Genomic DNA, 16,981 nt, shown 5'->3' with positions numbered 1-16,981 from the left:
ATCAGCTGATTGGATCGTCCAGGTCTCAAATGCATAAGTATATATCGAATAGATAAGTACATGGACTGCTTGGAAAAGACGCTTTTTTATTGTTTATAGAGATGTTTCTATTTTTCTACGTTCTATGCAGATTTTGGCCATCCCGATCCCTTTCCGGATTTCAATTTTGCACGAGCTAATTATTAGTGAAGCTGGATCCCAGATATATAAAGTTAAGTTAAGTTTTTGGCTGGTGGGAGGCTTCGGCCGTGGCTAGTTACCACTCTACCGGCAAAGACGTATCGCCAAGCGATTTAGCGTTCCGGTACGATGCCGTGTAGAAACCGAAAGGGGTGTGGATTTTCATCCTCCTCCTTACAAGTTGGCCCGCTTCCATCTAAGACTGCATCATCACTTATCATCAGTTGAGATTGTAGTCAAGGCCTAACTTGTAAACAATAAAAAAAAAATAAGTCAATGAGACTAATTAAAATAATGGAAAAACGTAAAGAAGAAACTGCATTATAAAATATAGTCATAGGCATAATATGCTATAAAAATTGCAATAAAAATCCATAGACTCAACAAACACACGTATCCTTCTTTCGACAGTTGGGTAACAAAAGCAACTTTTTTTTTTTCAAGCACGTTTCCAGTCACAAAAACGACATTAATAACAACAAGTTGAGCAACGGTAACTTTCTTTCGGAAAATTTCCCCGATATGTCGGTGCTTGCGAGAGGCTTCCATCAAAAAGTTTCCTTTGAAATATTTATTTCGGAAATTACACGTCAATTTTATACAACTGAGATTGTTCTTCTCAACAAAGTTGTACAGAAATTTGACCTTGTATCTAAAATAATTTATTATGTATAATGAGAAGAATAATTTTAAAACACGGTTGTACATTTTCTTCTCTTATTTTTCTTCTTTTTCTCTATTCCTTGTAAGAGATCTTCTGCTATTTTTCATACCTCTTTTTGTGTCAGCCTATTTTGACGGCCACTACAGTGACTTTTTTATAGGAGATCTTATACCACACTGCTTCAATGCGGGTTTTTGGGCTTGGGGTATTACTTTGATCGTCATAGAATATTTGATTCTATGACGATCAAAGTAATATAATAATGATAATAATCGGGACCGAAAGCTTGCTCGCCTAGGCACGGGTGCTTAATATCATTAAGTTCCCAACTCCGGGCTAAGAATTTTACTGAGACTTTCTTGAAAGAAAGAAAATCTCTATATGACATAGTCCAACCCAAGACTCGAAGCGAGAACCACGTAATTAGAATTCATGTAAACTAATCACTAACAAACTACTAAACTAACGAGGCAGTTCTTTTTGTTTATTATGATGAATTTTCAAACGTAATACAAAAAAAGGTAATACATTCTGTTCAAAAAAGTATTGTTATTTTTAGAAAAATAACTTATGCTATCAAAATAAATAAATCAAATAAATAAACAAAATCTCAAAATCTACGCCGAGCGTAGTCGCAGATATCACTCTATCTCTCTCTATCAGCTAGGACGAGAAAGTAACATTCGTTTTTATTAAATTTGTTGAAAAATCAATTTCTTACCAAATATACCTAGCTTAGGTATTATTTTATTTTTGCAAAAGTTTTAATTTCAAAACTTAAAGAATTATTGGATACCTTATCTTATTGCTACTTGCGCAGAATATTTTCCCTATGATTTCGTTGATTTTCTTCCCAGATGCTGCTGAAGTAATAAAAGTTATACTTTCTTCAATTCAATTAATAAACCATTACTTTAAACATTTTGTTTGACTTATTTCATACAAAGAACCAAAATTTTCTCAAGTTATTTTCGTATACTGCCTTGTTCTCTTTCGCCTGATTTATGAAAGTAATTAACGGAACCAAGTTGTTTTAAGTGAGTTTTCAAGTAAGCACACGTCTTTGTTTACAAGATCATATTTCTCGAGTAACAGATATCCACTCCACCGTATCTTATTACCTTTCAAAGAGGGTGGTTTTCGTTTAATGCTTTATTTGTACCTAACTTTCTATAATTTCAGAAAATTCATTTTTCACAAAGTGCTTTGTGGATGATATAAAGTTTTACTATACATCTTGAATAAATGAAAATTGATTAAAGAATATTTTATTTTTATTTAAATAATTTAATTAAAATACTTAAATAAAAATTACATTGTTTAGGGTTTTCCCTAAATCATATTTTACGAGATTCAGGGTCGGTTTCGCCTGTCACCACTAACTTACAGATTTGAACTTTTAAAATGTTTACATGAAAATAAATGATTTAATAAAAAATAAATTATTAGAATAAATACACGCTTAAGTATAGTCTAAAGTTATTATTGTTATGTATACTTTATCTCAAATTCCCGTTCCCGTAGAAATATGGGGATAATATATAGCCTATAGCCTTCCTCGATAAATGGGCTACCTAACACTGAAAGAATTAGCGCGTTCGAAACAAACAAACAAACAAACAAACAAACAAACAAACAAACAAACAAACAAACAAACACACATATATACAAACAAACAAACACACACGCACACACAAACAAACAATTCATCCTTCATCCAGTCCCTACACTTTTGTAGGACGATGGACATTCATCGTCTGATGTGATGATAACGATTTAGTTATTCTGGTAAGAAGTCTAGCGAGTTGTGAATCATATCATAAGCTATAGTTCTTTAATATGTGGAGTCTAATCTAATACCTATACATTTCTAAGCTTAGGTGCAAAACAATTGACAAGAAATTTGCCGTAAAATATTTAATCCCGACCGTATAACACGGGTATATTGAAAAGATAATTTAGAAGCAGTCTCCTTGAAAAATGTAAAATACGCTACAAAGCAGAACTTTGACGGCGATTTGGTCTTATTTTAAAACTTGCATACGCCCGAGGTAAGAACTTTACATATGAGAGGATACGAACACCTGCGTAATCGTTTTGCGGAAATATGAAAGTCTAAAGTACGGAAATCTTTTAGGAAATGAATTATTCGTGAAGAGGAAATTTCCTTTCTTTTCATCTCATTTTCTGAATACAAGAGTTTCAAAACGCTGGAAAATTAAGAATATTATTAAAGAACTAGCTTACGCCCGCGACGTCGTCCGCGTGAAGGTAGTTGTAAACTTTTAAGTACCCCTACCCTGCCCTACCCTACTCCTTCCCTACCCTACCCTACCCTTCCCCTATCCTACCCATTAAGGCTGCACACGCGACGGAAGCTTAAAAAATGAAGTAACTTCTCCCGTTTTCCCAACGTTTCCCTTCACTGCTCTGCTCCTATTAATCGTAGCGTGATGAAAAGTATAGTATACTGCCCAGGAGTATGAAGAATAATTGTACCAAGTTTCGTTAAAATCCGTCGAGTAGTTTTTGTTTCAATAACGAACATACCACGCGGCGAAAGCTTAAAAAATTGAGTAACTTCTCCCGTTTTCCCAACATTTCCTATTCATCGTAGCGTGATGAAAAGTATACTATAACCTGCCCAGGAGTATGAAGAATAATTGTACCAAGTTTCGTTAAAATCCGTCGAGTAGTTTTTGTTTCTATAAAGAACATACAGACAGACAGACAGACAGACAGACAGACAAAAATTTTACTGATTGCATTTTTGGCATCAGTATCGACCACTAATCACCCCCTGATAGTTATTTTGGAAATATGTTTCATGTACAGAATTGACCTCTCTACAGATTTATTATAAGTAAGATTTATTATAAGTATAGAAGATCTTCAAAAGCATGTCTATTGTTTATGCATCGATAGCTCTACAGTTAAGAAGCTGGAATTGAAACCGAGAGGTCATGAGTTTGCTTGAAGCAAATTGAGTGGGAACGTGTGAAGAGAGAGAAAATGACATTTCTACAAAGATGTATTCAATATAGAGACTAAAAAAATTACGAAGGTTAAAAAGACTATGCATTTAAGAAGTTAAAGGGACTATGTATTTCAATAGAGAACATTATAGCGAATGGAAGACGTTATGCGATATTTTGTTTGACTCGATGATCATACATTAAGTCAAACAAAATATTGCATATCACCAATTATAATCTCAGACCAATTATAGAAGGACCTGTATCGCACTCATAGTCACGAACATTTTCTGAATTGTCTGTCATTTTCTGAGGAAAACGAGCTTAGATTAGTATCTTATACTAAACTAGAAGTTTTTGCCCATTTTTTACACAATTCAATTACTCAAAAAGGTATTTTTACGGAGCTCTTTAACCGACGAACACGATTACAACTATTTAACATCGATTCTATACAGACAGTTTTTATAATCGCATTAGATCGTTGATCATATACTTTGGCAGAAAAGTAACGTCTAGCGAGGCAGGTCCTATACAATAATTGGTCTGAGATTATAATACTTCTAAATTTCACACCCGCGCAGTCTTTGTCGCATATCGGGGGTGTATCGTCAACGAACTTGCCAGACTATAGTCATTGCACTGAATTTGAAATTTGACAACACAAACAAGGTTTTATTAAAAAATCGATAAGTATTCGATTAAACCAATTCACGCTTGACCGATTTCTTAAATTACTTAATTTTATTTAAAACATTATAACACACGACCAATTTATTTTGACAATTGGAAGTAGCCTAAAGGTTTTGATTATCCGGTCACTGAGTCAGTGCCAAAATTAGCTATTTTCACAGGATCATATTTCAGTATCTACTGAAATTTATCTATTTTGATATACTGCTTTAGTACTAGAATATGATTACGTAGATACAATTTTACTTCCGTACTTGCAATAGCCACTGAGCTACAGACGATCAATAGTGGGTCGAAACGGTTCGTGTAAATTGTTGCACGGCATGCACGCAGCCTGTTTCTTGAACTTGGCCTGTGCACTGCCGTGCGCTTAGATTATAGCTTCAAAAGATTTACTAGAGAATATTTTAGTTATATCTAGAACTAGCTAACGCCGCGCTGTTTTACACGCGTGGTTCCCTTTCCCTTAGGAAAACGGGAATATTAAATAGCCTATAGTCTACCGCGATAAATGGGCTATCTAACACTGAAAGAATTTTTCAAATCGGACCAGTAGTTCCTGAGATTAGCGTGCGTTGATAGATCACTATGTCAGCCAGTCACCTTTGAGTTTTATACATATTTAGATTATGTATCTAGAATCAATCTGTTTACTTGATAAGATTAATCTGTATTAATCTTATTAAGTAGACATATTGCAACTTCTGTTGTGTAAATAGTCATTATCAAACACCACTTCATTTCACTGAACCTTTGCTTCATTGGCTCGACGTCGCACTCGATGCCATCAATATTTTCCATACAACGCGCTTACTGGTAAACTATTCTCTCGAGCTAGTTATTGGAAAACGGTGAAAATTCAATGAGTTTGAAGGAAGGACTCAATTTGGCATGAATAATGATGTTATACTTTCATCTTGAGCTTTTCTGAGTTGAAATAAATAAATTGGTATTGTTTTTTCATTAAATTTATATCTATATCTATAATAATATATAAAGCTGAAGAGTTTGTTAGTTAGAACGCGCTAATCTCAGGAACTACTGGTCCGATTTGAAAAATTATTTCAGTGTTAGATAGCCCAATTATCGAGGTAGGCTATAGGCTATATATTATACCTGAATTCCTGCGGTAACGAGAGCCACGCAGGTGAAACCGTGCGGCGTCAGCTAGTGGCTTATAAATATATTGCCATTTAAAATTAGAAAGTATTGCAGTCAGAGAGTAAAAAAGCTATGATAATTATAGTAACTTATTATTACAGTTGAACTGTGAGCTGCGGTACGAGGTCAATTGACCTCGTACCGCAGCGAACGTGTTAAGTACATGCTTGTTATAAAACACACAACATTTTAAACTGTAATATATTAATGGTCGGATACTGCGACAGCGTAATGCAGTTGACAACATAAGCTTTGTAATAGCTTATGTAACAATATAAACCTCTATTATATGGGTAGAACAAATATGAGCTTTATAGGTTTATGTGTTTATGAGGGGTAATAGCTCCAACATAAGACCGAGAGTATGATATTAAATGGGTTGTAAATGAAAAACGACTGTTGTCGGGGTATGTTGACCAAGGACACTTTACTGACCGGCTGGCTTTTACATTGTTTTCATTCATTTTAAGATTATTACATCGTAAATTTTCAATTCAATACATATAAATTGAATTGAAGTGTGTGTCTGTGATATTTTTTTTTTGTTCGTCTATTTGCCTTTTTGTCCGGGCTAATCTAGGGACCGATTTTAATAGGACTGTTACTGGAAGATATAGGACTTATTGCGCGACATACAACTTTTTAACCTGAAAAAAACCATGGTGTCCGCGCAATTTGTGAAAAACTAAATTTTACGCGAACTAAGACGTCCGCTAGTTACAAAGAGTAATGCTAGCCACAGTGGCGTAGCATGTCTTGGAGGGTGAAAAAATTTTGGGGGGCCCAAATGAATGGTAAAGATTTCTTACAAAATAAACAAAAATGCTCGCTTCAAATAAATATGACAGTGACAACCTACTACGTAGAATGTTTCTAACTTTTGGGCACACGCTTGACCGGGGAAGAAAATGTTTTTCGTTTATGAAATGAATATTCTGCAGTTCTTTTGGGTATTTTTTTCCCGGGAAACACACATACACAGATACACCATTAATATATAATAGTCACTCACTATCAAATAAGTTTACGTGCCTGCAGCGCTAGCGACAGGACATCCGATGCTCTGGATTAACACATGGCTTTTCATCCCGAAAAAGGTAATGGTTCCCGCGGGATTTGTTAAAATACTGAGTTCCACGCGGACGAAGTCGCGGGCGTCCGCTATTATTTTATAAATCAACTCAGGACTCGAACCCAGCGCACCCTGGATTACGTCACCCGAACCCGTATTGACTAAACACTTAACTATGAGGTAGTTACTAAAGTTAGTATTAATTATCATGACGACCCAAAGTAATGAGCCACGGACACAAGTAAGTGGTAATCAAGTGGTACCAAATTGTAATTACGGTAAATTAATTAAATGACAATCGTCTTGAAAGGCATTTACTCGGTGTGTATTGTTTATATAACTGTAATTGGATTACTCTCATACGTATAATGTTTATGTTATAATTAATTAACGATTTGAAAGCAAACATGCGCCGTGATTAGAATACCTACCTAGATTGACTTCTACTAACGAGAGACATGATAGCCCAGTGGATATGACCTCTGCCTTCGATTCAAAGGGCGTTGGTTCGAATCCAGACCGGGGCATGTACCTCCAACCTTTCAGTTGTGTACATTTTAGAAATTATATAGTGACTCAAACGGTGCAGGAAGAACATCGCGAGGAAACCTGCATACCTGAGAATTTTCTTAATTTTCTGTGTATGAAGTCTGCCGATCCGCATTGAGCCATCATGATGGCCTCTGGTCACTCTCATTCTGAGAGGAGACTCGTGCTCAACAGTGAGCCGAATATGGGTTGTTAAGGAGGACTAACGAATTTTGTGATCGTAAGTATGGTTACTCGTAGGTTATATAATTTATGTCATAATTATTTTTACGGTTCCTAAAAAGCCTTACCTAAGAAGAAACAACGGAAACCTTATAATATCCTTTTGTTGTCAATTTGTCCGTCTATATGTCTGTCATGCTAAAGGGTCTTGCTCATATCTCCATTAAATTGATTAAAATTATTACAAGTAATAGCAAATGCACCCAAAATATGAGGAAAATAATTCAAAATTCATTTATTTCAAGTAGGCTTAGTTTATAAGCACTTTTGATACGTCAGTTGACTATTTGTAAAGATTCTACCACCGGTTCGGAAGGCAGATTATATAATAGTAGAAAATATATATAATATTTTACGAGAACTCTTTACAGAAACTGTTCAACACAGTCAATCTGCAGTTAACGGTATATTTAAAATGCCGGTAGTTCGTCGGAACGGGGAGACGACGTCGTCGTCATGGCAACACTTCCGCCGAGGAAATTGCCACTCCCTGCGCTCTCATAAATCAGTTCTAAGGTAAAATTTAATATCATTGCCCCAAACGAGGCGCCGGTATCACTTAGAAAAATATCATGCTCTAATTTCCGTTGAAAATTTCGCCCTATATTAAGATAAGTGAAAATCTAAAATGCTTTGATGTCAATTCAAGTTCCTGCATCAAAAGCGGAGAATGGAAAATGGAGGCGTAATTAATTTCTGTTTACCTACCTTAAATAGGACCATCGCGCATTGAACAATGCTCTAACATTCTAAGGTGGATATGTCATTTTTTTCAAGTATGGGATTTTTTTCAAGGTATAGAATTTGATCGGAATAGTGAGATACAGACAATAATAACGTATTATGTTGTCATGTTTTTAAATAAGAAGTTAAAGAAGTTTTTTATTTCTATACCAAAAATTGTAAAAACGTCGTCCAAGTAAACCAGCGTTTACTCTAAAAGGTAACAATGAAATTTGTGTTGAAAGCAAAAGATGTCTTGACATGACCGCTCCACTTCATTCTTAAATAGTGAAGGATTTAGTGAGGTAGATAATTTTTGCTATACGCGTTGCCAGGCGTCCGGATAAAGCCGGACATAGGTAGGCTTTATGATTGAGTGTCCGGCCAAAATAAACGGTGTCCGGCGGCTTTTCCGGCTTTTGTTAGGCTTTTTACATTTCGCAAACGAGCGAGCGCCGAACGTGGTCGAGCGCAGGCGACGAGAATCGACTGTTCGTCGCTCACGCACCTATTAATAAGTACTTAGACAAAATCCTCAAGGTATTGTAGGGTGTCCGGCCTTTCTACCCAAATGTTCAGCCAACCTGGCTGTCCAGCTATTAGGTTTGCAGACCTGGCAACCCTGTACACGTTGATACCAAATTTATGATGTCTTAAATACTCTAATGAAAATATAATACTGACGCCCGTGACTTAGTCCGCCCTTAGACCTCTTTAATCCAGCCCTAACAGTAGTATCGCTGTAAAAATGGAGTAAACATTCCAAACATTTCCCTTCACTGCTCTGCTCTTATTGATCGTATTGTGATGAAAAGTACTATAACATGTCCAGGAGTATGAAGAATAATTGTACCAAGTTTCGTTAAAATCCGTCGATTAGTTTAAACAGTAAGACAAAAGTTTTACCGTTTGCATTTTTGGCATCAGTGTCGATCACTAATCACCTAATGATAGTTATTTTGGAAATATATTTCATGTACAGAATTGACCTCTCTACAGATTTATTATAAGTATAGATTATAATATACAATGCTGAGTATTTAATTCACGGTCGGCGATTATGTAACACCCAAAGTTGTAAAGTCATAAAGCTCAGCGCAGAGGAGCACGTCTTCAAGTCGCTCGAGAAACTTTTCATCTGCTTACAACTTGCTACCCGTACTAAATCTTACTTCTATTTTGTTAACTCAAACTAGATATTCGTACTTTATCTATAGGTATATACTTTATGTATATCTATAATTCTATAGGTACTTCTATAGTAATATTATGAAGAGGTAAAGTTTACGAGCCGTGATAGCCCAGTGGATATAACCTCTGCTTCCAATTCCGGAAGGCGTAGGATAGAATCCGGTCCGGGGCATGCACCTCCAACTTTTCAGTTGTGTGCATTTTAAGATATTAAATATCACGTGTCTCAAACGGTGAAGGAAAACATCGTGAGGAAACCTGCACTCCAGAGAATTTTCTTAATTCTCGTGTGTGTGTGAGGTCTGCCAATCCACATTGGGCCAGCGTGGTGAACTATTGGCCTCGAGCTCAGCAGTAAGCCGAATATGGGTTCATAATAACGTTTTGTGAGGCTGTATTATATTGTATTATATTTGGATTTCATGAACCGATTTTAAAAATTGTAAGTGTCCCGCTATTTGTGAGTGTCGTAGGCTATAGTTTATCCCAGTATTCCCACGGGAACGAAAACTGCGCGGGGCGTGGGCTAGTCTATAGACTATACTAAAATTATTACAGTAAAGAATTTACCTCGTTAGCCTACCAAAGAGGAAAAGTTCGTGTTTTTGTGATTTTAAAGGGGGTAATAGGGATGATGACAGTTTTTTAAATTGTATATAAATTAAGTGTATGCTAATAGTAAAGCAATTTTGTAAAAGGAACAGGTTATCTGCTATCATTACTTTCGGAGCTACAGGGATTTAAAGGGTCAGATTTGCGGCGCTGTCGCGGATCCCTGAAAAACGCCCCATACAAAATGGCACGAACTAATGATGTCGTAGGTAATGTAATGATCGTTAGATTTGTATGTGCGTTCAAACAAAATTACTAATATTTGTTTTTTGTGCGTTTATGTTTATAGTTCACATATTAAAAAATGTCACATTTAATGTAAGGAAGCTAAAACTGTATGAATTTTCATCTAATTACTATAAAAGATCTTTTATAGATTTTGAAATTTTATAATCTCATTTATTTTTCAAATATCCAGACAATCTTTGCTTTTTATGTATAAATAAGTTAACATTGACCATAATTACCCGAATGTATAAAAATCAATATATTTAAACCTAGTCATCATCCCCATTTCTAGATCTACTTAACCAATTTTGCAAATTCTCTTACTAATAGAAGGCCACGTTATTTGCGTGTGCCACAGGTTATATTATTTCCCAGTATACCAACGGGAATAGGAACTACGCAGGTGAAACCGTGGGGCGACGGCTAGTACTTTGTAAAGCGCTATTTTGATAAAAATCTACTTATATAAAAATCGTCTAATATACCTAATAACAAATAATAATAGTAAATAAGATTATAAAGTAGATAAATTATTCATTGTACGTTTAAATGCATAAAATATATGAAGTGCTCTGTTTACCTCTAAAGGCTGCTTTGTTTTTTCAAGAAGGCGTTAGAATACGAGGGTGCGGAGGGGTGGAGGGGATGAGTACTAGTAGGTATAGGCTTGCCAGGTGTCCGGCTTTAGCCGGACATGTTTGGCTTTTTGCGGTCGGGTCCGGCCAAATATGTACATGTTCGGCCTGTCCGGCTTTTGTCAGGCTTTTTGTCAGAGTGGCGATTTGGCGATAATAAACATTTCAAATTCGTAAACGAGTTCTTTTTATTATAAATATTATGCCCATCTTTTAATAAATATCGAATATGCATATATCTGGCACACTCCATCTTCGATCTCATCCTCACTTTATATCACGTATAAATACTTTTTTCAACAGCTCAGCTGTAAAAACAATAAGTTTGGCAATAAAAAAAACATGTCCGGCTTTTAGGGCAAAAATGTCCGGCTTTATATAGTGCGAAGTCCGGCCTTTGCATTTTATGGCCTGGCAACCCTAAGTAGGTATAATACCGACATGAGCGCCGTTGCGGTGCTTCTATGATGTGGTTACGCATTCTCATTAGCAGAAAAAAGGGTATTCCCCGTAAATGGAAAAACTTTAAGTGAAATAAAAAACAATACATATTTTATTTAAAATTAAACAACGACCAGTGGATTTTTATTTATAACTCGCGGACGCCCGCGACTTCGTCCGCGTGGAATTCAGTATTTTACAAATACCGCGGGAACCATGGATTTTTCCAGGATGAAAAATAGTCTATGTGTTAATCCAGAGTAAAATCTATTTTCATTGCAAATTTCAGCCAAATCGCTTCAGTAGCCGCAGCGTAAAAGAGGAACATACTTGCACACAAACTTTCGCCTTTATAATATTAGTGTAATGTGATGAATATATGCATTTTTATTTCTGCATATTTTCTAAACTTTCCTATATTTTCCTTACCATAACCCTAAACTTTTAACTACTATTTACGAATACTATTTAAGAACTATTTTTATCTCCATTTCCTTTAATTTTTAACCGACTTAAAAAAAGAGGAGGTTCTCAATACGACGCGTATGTTTTTTTAATGTTTGTGACCTCATAACTTCGTCATTTACCAACAAATTTTGATAATCCTTTTTTTGTATTGTACACTTTCAGATTGGTCCCTTTTTATTTTCATGAAAATCGGTTTAGTAATTTTATGTTAAAATCAAAATAACTGAAATTTTGACAACTTCGGTCTGTTCCATTTTTATATCTTTATGTTATAAAGATTATGTGATATGTGGTCACGTTTGTTTAATGTCAAGAAACGGAAACGAGTTAAGAGATACGAAAGATATAAATATACCAACGGATGCCCGCGACTTCGTTCGCGTGATATTTAGTTTTTCGCAAATCCCTCGGGAACCGAGGATTTTTCCGGGATAAAATTCCGGCCTATGTGTTAATCCAGAGTAAAATCTATTTCCATTCCAAATTTCAGCCAAATCGCTTCAGTAGTAACGGCGTTAAAGAGTAACAAACATCCAAACAAACATCTATACAAACTTTCGCGTTTATAATATTAATAGGATTAACTTATTACACCCCCCTTTTTGCGTCGGGGGTGAAAAACTAAATATGCAAATTGCTTATTGATCTTACTGCCAATTGCATTCGATACAACCCGTAGAGTCGTTTAATATAATTTATTTCAGCATCATAATATTTTGATAATGGTTTGAAGTGTTAATTTTGGCAGCAAACATTTCTTTTAATAAAATTTCATCGTTAAAAACTGGCGGCCTTTTATTTTGTTTATTAACTGCGAAACGCTACCGAAATATGCCTTTTAGTAAATTCTTTTGCTCTTTTATTAAATGACTACAATATTACGTCCTTTTTTACTAGATTTATGTGAAATTGTATGTTTTACAAGAAGAAGTACTCGTAGGTATATGGTTATTTCTTACAGATCTCGTCATTTTATGGACCTCAGCTGAATAGGAGCCTTAGCCATTTGTCATGTTGATTCTATATCTACAAACGCTAACTCTTGAATGTATGGGAATGACAGATCCATAAACAACTTGATCACGTGACCTGCCATACATTTTTTATTTTTCGAAGCGTTAGCGTTTGTAGAAACAGAATCGACGTGCCTCAGGTCCAGTTCCCGACAATCCAATGCACATCTAGACTAGGTATCGAGAGGTTTAAGTCTTGGGTCAGGTTATGAAATATTGAGTCTTAGGTACTTTCTTCCATGAAATTCTCAGTAAAAATCCTTAGCCCGGAGTTTTGAATTTGGTGGTGTATGCCTCGGGAAGCACAATCTGATAGTAAAAAAAATCAAACATTATCTACCTATGCCCGCCAACGCGGATTTTACCAGTGTGGTTGATATTGGATCAGAACTGGATCTTCGGTCGGCACGAAGTAATGCTAGGCGATTCCGAACTGAACGAGGAGTTGGGGGAGGTTATTTTGGTCCGTGCATACCCTGCCTGGAAGAAGTCCTTACAGTTTTATTCCTCACGGCAAAAAAAAGGTTAAAGATCTAAGAAGTCAAGATAATATACCTTATAAGGAATCCAGGCTAGATAGTGGACCGTTAACATAGGTTGATAATGGCGATGAATACGAGGAAAAACGTTATTTAATATTTATCTCCACATCTTTACCAAAACAATCCAGCTTTAGTTAACCCTGGACTGCGATCTCACCTGCTGTTAAATGGGTGTGTGAAAGGGGGAGGGATTTTCATCCTCCTCCTAACAAGTTAGCCCGCTTTCATCTTAGACTGCGTCATCACTTACCATCAGGTGATATTAGTCAAGGGCTAACTTGTAAAGAATAAAAAAAATACTAAGCCGGAATCATCTCACTCGATATTAATTAGAAAGTCGCAAGGACTTCGTTAATTAGTATGTACAGTGCCTTGTTCTCGTGTTATAATTAAGCAAACGAAGCCCTTATGTTAATGCAAATGGGTATACATTCAGTAGCGAACGGAACCAGGTCAATAGGGAAATTATATATTTTAATACTACAACAATTTTATACTTCTAAAGGGTCCCTCGTTATTCATCTAAGGGTTCATTACGTTAAACTGTTAGCACGGGTGTGAGCTTGTTAGTAAATTATACTTCAGTGAGCTCAAAATAAAAAAACTTAAGCCTAGATATTTATTTAACTGCCTGATTTGGTACTTGGTTTTTTATCATCTTTGGCAACAGATAAAGAAGTATTTATTCGAGTTTATGGTCAGGCCATGAAAATATTGAGCTTTTGTTCTTTTTATGACATTTTCTGTTGCAATCCGGAATAATGAAGTTGTTCCAGTGCTAAAATCCGTGCCTCATAAAAAAAAAACCTAATATTATTTAGAGAGTCGTAGCTGATAGTCATTGTTAATTAACTTTATCAAAATATAATTTTATTTATATAATTTATAAGTTTTAGCGTTCCGGTGCGATGTCGTGTAGAAACCGAAAGGGGTGTGGAATTTCATCCTACTCCTAACGAGTAAGCCCGCTTCCATCTTAGATTGTGTCATCACTCACCATCAGGTGAGATTGTAGTCAAGGGCTAACTTGTAAACAATAAAAAAATAAAAATGAAAAAATCCTATAACAGTTGGCCGAATGGGCTGATAAGATAAGATAATAATGATAAAATTACCCGTAATGATGATAAATCTGTTTTTATCCGACGTTACTAACTACAAACTACCTCCCTGACTAATTTCATATTTGTGCTTCAAGCTGTTTTCGATATTTCGCTTTTATATATTTAAATTCGTCATTTCGTTATATATGTTATAGAATTATGCACAAATTTAAGTAATTCAAGAAATATAAAAAACTGAATTTCCTCTCCTAAGAAATGAGTTGAAATACTTAGCTACGGTGCAAAAAATAAATGGCAAACTGTAAAGCTCTTTGCAATAAACGTTTAGCATTAAAAGCTTAGTAATGTTGCATTGTCAAGGAAAGAGTTTAAAATTACAGTCGATTTACGTAGTTTTAAGCAAACAAGTAGTTGGAATAGGTCCAACAAACTCCAATATACCACTCTAGATGTACGTAACGACAAAGCTCCGTTGAGAAACGCCAGCGATGTGATACTCGTGTGGCTTATTCTATATATTCGATATTTTAGTTAGGAAAATAGTATATCTTACTTACCTACTACATAGTAAGCATTCTTGTACATATGTTTTCTGTGGTGTTACTATGAGTCAGCTTATATACATATATCCACGTATATACATATAATATTAAGTAGTAGTAGGACGTAGCCCGTCTACTACCATAATCTATACTAATATTATAAAGCTGAAGAGTTTATTTGTTTGTCTGGTTGAACGCGCTAAATTCCGCGGTCCGATTTGAAAAATTCTTTCAGTGTTAGATAGCCCATTTATCGAGGAAGGCTATAGGCTATATAATATTCCAGTATTCTTACGTGAACGGGAACCACGCGGCGTCAGCTAGTGATCTAATAATGACGTTATTATTTCGTTTCAGTCTGAAGGGGTTTACTGACGTGGAATCACTATTTTTCTTGGTGGCACGCCATTTTATTTTTCTACAAAATATATCATAATTGCAAAACGAAAGATGATTAATTGTGCTCAAAACTTGAGAATACCAATAAACTCAACTAGGATTTTACTACTACAACTATTTTATGGATGTTTGTTCGGTGTTCCATCCCAATTCAACCTCCGAACGGATCTCTATGGAATTGTTACAGTGATAGATTATAGTCTGGCAAGTCACGGAAAAGTATAGCCTTGGACTGAAAACTATTGCAGAATAATACTCTCAGCCCATCTCTTTAAAACGGGTGCGCTGTAATTGATATTTTTTTACACTTTAAAATATTAAATCTTTTCTTATTTTTATCATCATATAATATTCCCAGAATTTCCCTCCGCACAATTGTTTTAAAAATATATAAAATCACAATTATTAAATAAATGAAACCATTTTATTTTATAATGAAACAAAGCGTTTCAGATTTCCGTTCTGCAAAGTAAAGACGAATTTTATTCGCCTGATATGTAAATAAATAGGTACATTACTTTAACAGGAACCTATTAAAGCTACTTGATCCCGAAAGCGTGTCTCAGGCTGTATGCATAAAGCTGAGCGCGCGGAGGGCGCAGGCAATCACATTATAGAGGTTCTATACGTAAACAAGATCCTCTCCTTACGGTTTAATAAAAGAAAAGCGAAATTTAACTCCGCGGGGAATTAAATTAAATAATGCAAACTGAAATCCCAGAAGGAAACTTCCTTGGTATTTGAAAAGCGAAACGAAACTGCAAAGCAGCAAAATTAGCTGAATTTTTAGCTACATAACTTTTAATAGCCAATAGCTCAACGGTAAGAGTGGTTGGACTCATCACCGAGGGGTGGTGGTTCAATCCTCACCTTGGTTTATTGTCGTACCCACTCCTAGCACAGTCTTTCCCGACTAGTGGGAGGGGAAAAGGAATATTAGTCATATTATAAAAAAGTTTTTTTTTGGTTTTTAAAAAACGTAACGGATTTTTTTATTCAATTATACGTATACGTTAACAAGGTAAATCCAAAATTAAAGGTTATAATCTATTTATATATAAGACTTTATTATGAGAAAATATTGTTGTATTTTCAAATAATATTGCCTTTTCGATATATTTTTTATATATCTTGGATTTCAAAATTCAAATTTCGAACGAGTGTAATAAACTTGCATAGAACCTAATTGCCATAACAAGTCGTAAAGTCGAATATGGGTTGATAATGATGATGATGATGATGATGATGATGATGATGATGATGATGATGATGATGATGATCATAGTGTTAATGATTCAGTAACTTTAGTGGACATACTTATATTCACCAATTGAACAATATAGAATAGCTAGATGGTAATTTTCAGACGAACATTCTAACTACCTATTGTTAAATTTAAAATAAAACCATCTAATTATTGTTAACAATGAAATATTGCTAACTGATCAAAATTACTAATGGAAACCATCGTCTAAAGTGAAATGTTTCGATATTATGCAGCAAAGTTTACAATTATTAAATTAGGCTATTTTAAAATAAGCGGAAAATAGAAACTTATTACAGACAAAGTAGCAAAAAATAAACCTACGACAATCTAAATAATATAA

The sequence above is a fragment of the Bicyclus anynana genome, chromosome 4 (genome assembly GCF_947172395.1).
Source record: "Bicyclus anynana chromosome 4, ilBicAnyn1.1, whole genome shotgun sequence".
NCBI lineage: Eukaryota > Metazoa > Arthropoda > Insecta > Lepidoptera > Nymphalidae > Bicyclus > Bicyclus anynana.
This window is presented reverse-complemented; position numbering follows the sequence as displayed.